A 10938-nucleotide genomic window follows, 5' to 3' on the forward strand; every position below is an offset into this window, starting at 1 on the left:
TATATACTACCATTCAAAAGTGTGGGGTCACTTAACAATGTCCTTGTTTTTGAAGGAAAATCACATTTTTTGTCCATTAAAATAACATCAAATTGACCAGAAATACAGTGTAGACATTGTTAACATTGTAAATGACTATTGTAGCTGGAAACGGCAGATTTTTAATGGAATATCTACAGTATATCACAAAAGTGAGTACACCCCTCACATTTTTGTAAATATTTGAGTATATCTTTTCATGTGACAACCCTGAAGAAATGACACTTTGCTACAATGTAAAGTAGTGAGTGTACAGCTTGTTTAACAGTGTAAATTTGCTGTCCCCTCAAAATAACTCAACACACAGCCATTAATGTCTAAACCGCTGGCAACAAAAGTGAGTACACCCCTAAGTGAAAATGTCCAAATTGGGCCCATTTAGCCATTTTCCCTCCCTGGTGTCATGTGACTCGTTAGTGTTACAAGGTCTCAGGTGTGAATGGGAAGCAGGTGTGTTAAATGTGGTGTCATCGCTCTCACTCTCCCTCATACTGACTGGTCACTGGAAGTTCAACATGGCACCTCATGGCAAAGAACTCTATGAGGATCTGAAAAAAAGAATTGTTGCTCTACATAAAGATGGCCTGGGCTATAAAGAAGATTGACAAGACCCTGAAACTGAGCTGCAGCACGGTGGCCAAGACCATACAGCGGTTTAACTGGACAGGTTCCACTCAGAACAGGCCTCACCATGGTCGACCAAAGAAGTTGAGTGCACGTGCTCAGCGTCATATCCAGAGGTTGTCTTTGGGAAATAGAAGTATGAGTGCTGCCAGCATTGCTGCAGAGTTTGAAGGGGTGGGGGGTCAGCCTGTCAGTGCTCAGACCATACGCCGTACACTGCATCAAATTGGTCTGAATGGCTGTCGTCCCAGAAGGAAGCCTCTTCTAAAGATGAGGCACAAGAAAGCCCGCAAACAGTTTGCTGAAGACAAGCAGACTAAGGACATGGATTACTGGAACCACCTGTGGTCTGATGAGACCAAGATAAACTTATTTGGTTCAGATGGTGTCAAGCGTGTGTGGCGGCAACCAGGTGAGGAGTACAAAGACAAGTGTGTCTTGCCTACAGTCAAGCATGGTGGTGGGAGTGTCATGGTCTGGGGCTGCATGAGTGCTGCCGGCACTGGGGAGCTACAGTTCATTGAGGGAACCATGAATGCCAACGTACTGTGACATACTGAAGCAGAGCATGATCCCCTCCCTTCGGAGACTGGGCCGCAGGGCAGTATTCCAACATGATAACGACCCCAAACACACCTCCAAGATGACCACTGCCTTGCTAAAGAAGCTGAGGGTAAAGGTGATGGACTGGCCAAGCATGTCTCCAGACCTAAACCCTATTGAGCATCTGTGGGGCATCCTCAAACGGAAGGTGGAGAAGTGCAAGGTCTCTAACATCCACCAGCTCTGTGATGTCGTCATGGAGGATTGGAAGAGGACTCCAGTGGCAACCTGTGAAGCTCTGGTGAACTCCATGCCCAAGAGGGTTAAGGCATTGCTGGAAAATGATGGTGGCCACACAAAATATTGACACTTTGGGCCCAATTTGGACATTTTCACTTAGGGGTGTACTCACTTTTGTTGCCAGCGGTTTAGACATTAGTGGCTGTGTGTTGAGTTATTTTGAGGGAAATGCAAATTTACACTGTTATACAAGCTGTACACTCACTACTTTACATTGTAGCAAAGTGTCATTTCTTCAGTGTTGTCACATGAAAAGATATACTCAAATATTTACAAAAATGTGAGGGGTGTACTCACTTTTGTGATATACTGTACATAGGCGTACAGAGGCCCATTTATCAGCAACCAACACTCCTGTGTTCCAATGGCATGTTGTGTTAGCTAATCCAAGTTTATAATTTTAAAAGGCTAATTGATCATTAGAAAACCATTTTGCAATTATGTTAGCACAGCTGAAAACTGTAGTTCTGATTAAAGAAGCAATAAAACTGTACTTCTTTAGACTAGTTGAATATCTGGAGCATCAGCATTTGTGGGCTGGATTACAGGCTCAAAATGGCCAGAAACAAAGTACTTTCTTGTGAAACTCGTCAGTCTATTCTTGTTCTGAGAAATTAAGGCTATTCCATGAGAGAAATTGCCAAGAAACTGAAGATCTCGTACAACGCTGTGTACTACTCCCTTCACAGAACAGCGTAAACAGGCACTAACCAGAATAGAAAGAGGAGTGGGACGCCCCGGTCCACAACTGAGCAAAAGGACATTAGTGTCTAGTTTGAGAAACAGAAGCCTCACAAGTCCTCAACTAGCAGATACATTAAATAGTACACGCAAAACACCAGTCTCAACATCAACAGTGAAGAGGCAACTCTGGGATGCTGGCCTTCAAGGCAGAGTTGCAAAGAAAAAGCCATATCTCAGACTGGCCAATAAAAATAAAAGATTAAGATGGGCAAAAGAACAGACACTACGTGGTCATCCCTACTACCTCTGATCTGGCGGACTCACTACACAAAAATGCATAGTTTGTAAATGAGTTGGAGGGTACCCCTGGCTATCTGTCCATTTTAAAAACAAGAAAAGGGTGCCATCTGCTTTGCTTAACAAATATAAGGAATTTGAAATTATTTATACTTTTAAGTATATTTTAGCATTTACATTTACTTTTGATACTTACAGTGCCTTGCGAAAGTATTCGGCCCCCTTGAACTTTGCGAACTTTTGCCACATTTCAGGCTTCAAACATAAAGATATAAAACTGTATTTTTTTGTGAAGAATCAACAACAAGTGGGACACAATCATGAAGTGGAACGACATTTATTGGATATTTCAAACTTTTTTAACAAATCAAAAACTGAAAAATTGGGCGTGCAAAATGATTCAGCCCCCTTAAGTTAATACTTTGTAGCGCCACCTTTTGCTGTGATTACAGCTGTAAGTCGCTTGGGGTATGTCTCTATCAGTTTTGCACATCGAGAGACTGACATTTTTTCCCATTCCTCCTTGCAAAACAGCTCGAGCTCAGTGAGGTTGGATGGAGAGCATTTGTGAACAGCAGTTTTCAGTTCTTTCCACAGATTCTCGATTGGATTCAGGTCTGGACTTTGACTTGGCCATTCTAACACCTGGATATGTTTATTTTTGAACCATTCCATTGTAGATTTTGCTTTATGTTTTGGATCATTGTCTTGTTGGAAGACAAATCTCCGTCCCAGTCTCAGGTCTTTTGCAGACTCCATCAGGTTTTCTTCCAGAATGGTCCTGTATTTGGCTCCATCCATCTTCCCATCAATTTTAACCATCTTCCCTGTCCCTGCTGAAGAAAAGCAGGCCCAAACCATAATGCTGCCACCACCATGTTTGACAGTGGGGATGGTGTGTTCAGGGTGATGAGCTGTGTTGCTTTTACGCCAAACATAACGTTTTGCATTGTTGCCAAAAAGTTCAATTTTGGTTTCATCTGACCAGAGCACCTTCTTCCACATGTTTGGTGTGTCTCCCAGGTGGCTTGTGGCAAACTTTAAATGACACTTTTTATGGATATCTTTAAGAAATTACTTTCTTCTTGCCACTCTTCCATGAAGGCCAGATTTGTGCAATATACGACTGATTGTTGTCCTATGGACAGAGTCTCCCACCTCAGCTGTAGATCTCTGCAGTTCATCCAGAGTGATCATGGGCCTCTTGGCTGCATCTCTGATCAGTCTTCTCCTTGTATGAGCTGAAAGTTGAGGGACGGCCAGGTCTTGGTAGATTTGCAGTGGTCTGATACTCCTTCCATTTCAATATTATCGCTTGCACAGTGCTCCTTGGGATGTTTAAAGCTTGGGAAATCTTTTTGTATCCAAATCCGGCTTTAAACTTCTTCACAACAGTATCTCGGACCTGCCTGTTGTGTTCCTTGTTCTTCATGATGCTCTCTGCGCTTTTGACGGACCTCTGAGACTATCACAGTGCAGGTGCATTTATACGGAGACTTGATTACACACAGGTGGATTGTATTTATCATCATTAGTCATTTAGGTCAACATTGGATCATTCAGAGATCCTCACTGAACTTCTGGAGAGAGTTTGCTGCACTGAAAGTAAAGGGGCTGAATAATTTTGCACGCCCAATTTTTCAGTTTTTGATTTGTTAAAAAAGTTTGAAATATCCAATAAATGTCGTTCCACTTCATGATTGTGTCCCACTTGTTGTTGATTCTTCACAAAAAAATACAGTTTTATATCTTTATGTTTGAAGCCTGAAATGTGGAAAAAGGTCGCAAAGTTCAAGGGGGCCGAATACTTTCGCAAGGCACTGTAAGTATATTTAGAACCATGTACTTGTTTTAGTATTTTACTGGGTGACTTTCACTTTTACTTGAGTAACATTCTATTAAGGTATATGTACTTTTTCTCAAGTAGGACAATTGGGTACTTTTTCCACCACTGGTCTTTGTTGCACTGGACTGTCAGTTGACTAACTGTAGCCTGTCTGTTGCTTTGCACAATTTGTCAACCTCCTTTGTCCTCTTTCATCAATGACCCATTTTCAACCACTGGCCTGTCGTTAGCTAGATGTCCTTTGGGTGGTGAACCATTCCTAATACGCACAGGAAACTGTTGAGCATGAAAAATCCAGCAGCTTTGCAGTTCTTGGTACACTCAAACCGGTGCGCCTGGCACCTACTACCATACCCCATTCAAAGGCACTTAAATATTTTGTCTTGCCCATTCACCCTCTGAATGGCAAGCATACACAATCCATGTCTCAATTGTCTCAAGGCTTAAAAATCCTTCTTTAACCGGTCTCCTCCCCTTCATCTACACCGATTGAAGGGAATTTAACAGGTGATAAACAAGGGTTCACCTAGTCAGTCTATGTCAGGTGTTCATAAATGTTTTTCCAAATATATATTGTATTTTTTTCCTGTAATTTCTCTTATTCTGTAGATTGTTAGAATATTGTGCAGAAGATAAATGCTTCTCTGCCATGCTTCTCCTCATTTCATATAACTCTGCAATAGCATATAAGGGGTGCACTCAATATTGTACAAATCATATGTCCCCTATTTCTGTCACAGACTATGATAAATCTGCTGTATTCGTTATTATAATTTCAGGGCATCTCTGTCTCTCTGCCCCTCCCTGCTTCTCCTCCCTCCCGTCTCTCTGAATAGCCACCACTAGTCCCCATGTTTCATGAGCTGAAATAAAAAATCCCAATAAATGTTCTATATGCACACAAATCTTATTTCTCTCAAATGTTTTGCACAGATTTGTTTATATCCCTGTTAGTGAGCATTTCTCCTTTGCCAAGATAATCCATCCACCCGACAGATGTGGCATATCAAGAAGATGATTAAACAGCATGATCATTACACAGCTGCACCTTGTGCTGGGGGACAATAAAAGGCCACTTTAAAACGTGCAGTTTTGTCACACAACACAATGCCACAGATGCCTCAAGTTTTTTTGAGGGAGCGTGCAAAAGGCATGCTAACTGCAGGAATGTCCACCAGAGCTGTTGCCAGAGACTTGAATGTTAATTTCCTCTACCATAAACTGCCTCCAACATCATTTTAGAGAATTTGACAGTACGTCCAACCGGCCTCACAACCACAGACCACGTGAAACCACGCCAGCCCAGAACCTCCACATCCAGCTTTTTCACCTGTGGGATCATCTGAGGGGGTGCTAAGGAGTATTTTTGTCTGGGGTGCAGCCATGGGTGGGCCTGACTCTCCAGTGGGTGGGCCTGGATGCCAAGTGGGTGGGCCTATGCCCAAACAAGCCCAACCATGGCCGCATATATTAGGGCCTAATTTATTTATTTAAATTGACTGATTTCCTTATATGAACTGTAACTCAGTAAAATCTTTTAAATTGTTGCATGTTGCATTTACATTTTTGTTCAGTATACCTTTATAGTTTTTATTTCACAGCATGGGGTGTATTTCATTGTTCATTATATTTCACTGTACACTGTAATTACATCTGCAGCCATGTACATGTGACTATTAAATGTCTAATCTAATCCATCACGCCCCTTCTATTGGCACTGGTAGTACGCGCCGTACTGGCACTGGCGATTACATCCTTTCTGACCAAAGACTAATAGTATAGGGACCATTCTAGACAATGTGAGGGCAGATAAGCATGTGAAAGACAGGCACAAAGGTTTCCACTAGTTACCACAGCCACAAAGCTATATCATAAATTAGTGAAAATAAAACATTTGCTTTTGGGTTTTGATTTTCAGGTTAGAGTTAGGCATAAGGTAAGTGTGGTCAAGGTTAAGGTTGGGCTCTCCCCTGATCGGCCATGCATGCAGTTATTTATAGTTGAGAGGGCCACAAAGAACTAACAGATCTCTGTTGCTATCAGGAACAGAAGAGCGAACAGAGGAGACGGCGAACAGCCTTTTAATAGTTACTGGCGAGAGCGATAGAAACCAAAATCCACGTCGTGGTCTGTGCTCTAGTGACACTTAACTTGAGTTGGAATGTAAAAGGTGAGAAGCTCTGTGATTTTCACTTCTGTGCTTTCTGTGACAGTTTAAGAGGTTGTTATAATACATATAGACAGAATACATTTTAGTCCTCTCAGATCCATTTTGGCGTTTGTTACATCATGTTCCTGTGGGTTGGAGAGGAATTGGACTGGAGACTGCATGACCGGAGACTGCATGGATCAACTGTGCCCTGTTTGAATATCAAAGTCTGTGTGATTTATTTATGGTATGTCGATGTCTATGTGTGTGCATCAGTTTCTAATTAGCTTTTACAGTTCTGCCTTTAGCAATTATTTAAATTTGTTTATTACTCCTCTTCTCTCTAATCCCGACTGGTCTTATATTCGTTCTCTGTTAGTTTGTAGGTCTGCACTGCCTCTCATTCTCTGTCTTACAGGCATAGTAAAGACTTAGGAGCGTGTGAGAGATGCAGGTTATGACACTGTTAATAAGTGGTATAGGCTTACCACGATAATTTTAACTACTTCTGAATCCGTTATCTCTATTAATCCATCATTTTCATTAAGTGTTTCTAAGCAAGCACTTCAAAGTCTACATCCGTTGTATGTGAAAACTACAATTGTATTTTATTTTATGGAGCAGTAACAGTCACTAAAAGGCTGTCTTGTTGGTCTGCTGAAATTAACAGAGATGTTATTCACAGACAGTTCAGCATATATGCTAGTTCACACACACACAGTCATCTTCTGAGGACAAACATGGGGTGTGGTAGGGTTGGACCCTGGTTACCATGGTGTTGTTCTATCTGTATGGTGCAGATGAAGGAAATGAGGGATGGAAGCTGCCTTTGTCCAGTGTTCCTCTGCCCCCTCCTGCAGAAGGGACCTACCTGATTAAACTAATCAAGAGCAAATAGGTGTGCTGGGCTGGAACTAAAATGTAAAGAAACTGTGAAGAATCAACAACAAGTGGGACACAATCATGAAGTGGAACGACATTTATTGGATATTTCAAACTTTTTTAACAAATCAAAAACTGAAAAATTGGGCGTGCAAAATTATTCAGCCCCCTTACTTTCAGTGCAGCAAACTCTCTCCAGAAGTTCAGTGAGGATCTCTGAATGATCCAATGTTGACCTAAATGACTAATGATGATAAATACAATCCACCTGTGTGTAATCAAGTCTCCGTATAAATGCACCTGCACTGTGATAGTCTCAGAGGTCCGTTAAAAGCGCAGAGAGCATCATGAAGAACAAGGAACACACCAGGCAGGTCCGAGATACTGTTGTGAAGAAGTTTAAAGCCAGATTTGGATATAAAAAGATTTCCCAAGCTTTAAACATCCCAAGGAGCACTGTGCAAGCGATAATATTGAAATGGAAGGAGTATCAGACCACTGCAAATCTACCAAGACCTGGCCGTCCCTCTAAACTTTCAGCTCATACAAGGAGAAGACTGATCAGAGATGCAGCCAAGAGGCCCATGATCACTCTGGATGAACTGCAGAGATCTACAGCTGAGGTGGGAGACTCTGTCCATAGGACAACAATCAGTCATATATTGCACAAATCTGGCCTTTATGGAAGAGTGGCAAGAAGAAAGCCATTTCTTAAAGATATCCATAAAAAGTGTCGTTTAAAGTTTGCCACAAGCCACCTGGGAGACACACCAAACATGTGGAAGAAGGTGCTCTGGTCAGATGAAACCAAAATTGAACTTTTTGGCAACAATGCAAAACGTTATGTTTGGCATAAAAGCAACACAGCTGAACACACCATCCCCACTGTCAAACATGGTGGTGGCAGCATCATGGTTTGGGCCGGCTTTTCTTCAGCAGGGACAGGGAAGATGGTTAAAATTGATGGGAAGATGGATGGAGCCAAATACAGGACCATTCTGGAAGAAAACCTGATGGAGTCTGCAAAAGACCTGAGACTGGGACGGAGATTTGTCTTCCAACAAGACAATGATCCAAAACATAAAGCAAAATCTACAATGGAATGGTTCAAAAATAAACATATCCAGGTGAATGGCCAAGTCAAAGTCCAGACCTGAATCCAATCGAGAATCTGTGGAAAGAACTGAAAACTGCTGTTCACAAATGCTCTCCATCCAACCTCACTGAGCTCGAGCTGTTTTGCAAGGAGGAATGGGAAAAAATGTCAGTCTCTCGATGTGCAAAACTGATAGAGACATACCCCAAGCGACTTACAGCTGTAATCGCAGCAAAAGGTGGCGCTACAAAGTATTAACTTAAGGGGGCTGAATAATTTTGCACGCCCAATTTTTTAGTTTTTGATTTGTTAAAAAAGTTTGAAATATCCAATAAATGTTGTTCCACTTCATGATTGTGTCCCACTTGTTGTTGATTCTTCACAAAAAAATACAGTTTTATATCTTTATGTTTGAAGCCTGAAATGTGGCAAAAGGTCGCAAAGTTCAAGGGGGCCGAATACTTTCGCAAGGCACTGTATCCGTTTCCTCAAACCAGAAAGGGAAGATGCAGGCCATCTGGGTGTGTTCATAGTTCCTAAATAGTTCCTAGACATAGTTCCTAGACCGTAAGGTTCCCTACATACGTGTGTCTGCCATGGCTCCAAGATGTCAAGCATGCTTTCTAACCAAAGCATAGCAAATTCAGGCCCAAACCAGAGCCTCTGGTTGCAAGGCAAGCACTGTCTCCTATTGTACCAAGGATTGCTACAGTGTTGTGTGTCCAACATCCATGCTCTCTCTCTCTCTCTCTCTGTGTGTGTATGTGTTCAGCAGGAGAGGGACTGAGAAGGCTTAGGAACAATCAGTTATTTATGTCGCTGCTGCACTCTCGTCTAGCTGTCGCCACCTCTCGCTCTCAACTCTCCTCTCATGCTTCTCTCTTTCACTCACATCTCTGCCTCTATCATCTTTCTCACTCACCCATCCTTCTTTTAGCCATCTTACATTCTCTTTCTCAGCTCTATTTAGCAGAGTGTATAGTCTACAGTCGCTAAGTAAGAACAGGAAAGCACAGTTTGACATTTGAAAATGTTTTATTGCGGGACAATGCTGTCAAGTTCTACAAGTTGGAATTCAAATGAACAAGGAAATAGCAGAGTCACAGGGTGGTGTTTGCTGCTGGTACATGAGTGTGGAAACGCAGTTGAATGGCAAAGCCTGCAGTGGGCTGCATATGCTGTCAACAGGTCACTAAAGTGATACTGTCACTGAGGTGACATCCAGTCAATCTATAGCAGGGCTTCTTAAACCTTTTCAGCCTGGGATCCAAGCTAAAATGAGAAATTCTTTGTTTTCCTGGGACCCAAGCTTAGGAAAATATGCAACTATACGTAAATATCGATACATTTCATTGCCCTTATGCCAAAAAAAAATGCAATATAGACAAAAGCAAATAACAATGAAATACCCATAAATATATTTTAATGTTTATTTTTCCTCATTAAAAACACTCTTACATACCTGTCTAGGTTGGAACTGTTGCTGTTAAAATACAAAATATAATTTAATTCTGAACTGGAATAAACTGATTGATCACATCACACAGATGTAGACCAGAAAACACACACATACACACAGTCCTAATGAGAGGTGTGTGGCTGGTTGAAGTTTTCAACCTGCATGTCTATTCTCTGATCAGTTTTTGACAGTGCAACACTGAGGTCATGCTCAGCATTGACACTGTTTCTGTACTTGAGAACCCTGACTTGCATAGATAGGTATGTGGTGCCAAACTGGATCAGAACATCTACTGCTTTCTCAGTCAAGCAGGAGGCAACTTCCTGCTGCAGATGAGCAACCCAGAACTGTGTGAGTATTTGCCTCAAAAAGCATCTTGCTTCAATCAGTTTATTCCAGTTCAGAATTTTAAAAAATCATTACTTGTAACAGCAACAGTTACAACCTAGACTGGTTTTCAACAATAATTTCTACTGTAACATGTACAGTAGACCTGATCACTTTTCATCTTCATCTGTACCGTTTCTTTGGGTTGCACTATCAGTAGCTAGTTAGCTTGCTTTGGCTAACGTTAGCTATAAACTGTGTAACTACAATGCCAAGGGATTGTTTGAAAGAGAAACTCACATTTAACGTTGCTACTATGAGATAGTATTCCCTTATTTCTGCTTATCATCTGTTATAAAATGAAAACAATGACTTGCTAGTTGACTTACTTTTTGACTTACTTTTCCACTTTCGAAGCACTGTTTCCTGAAGCATTCTGCCCTGTTCTGACAGAACTCTCAGGGTGTACGGTCATGTTGTGCCTGGATGTTTGATCAGGACGTGTCGTTTTATAAATGTGTTCGTTTTGAGAGACTTATTACTAAGCACTTCCCCACACAAAACACATTGTGGGCGCTCCTCATTATTTCTCAAAGTTTTTAAGAAAGATACAAAAAATCATCACTGTATTTGCGTTTCATGACGATTGAGCTCAGTCAGAACTTGTGATTAGAGTCCATTTGATGATAGCT

Source organism: Oncorhynchus mykiss, chromosome 4, assembly GCF_057628025.1.
Source record: "Oncorhynchus mykiss isolate SJ-2025 chromosome 4, ASM5762802v1, whole genome shotgun sequence".
NCBI classification, from domain to species: Eukaryota; Metazoa; Chordata; class Actinopteri; order Salmoniformes; family Salmonidae; genus Oncorhynchus; species Oncorhynchus mykiss.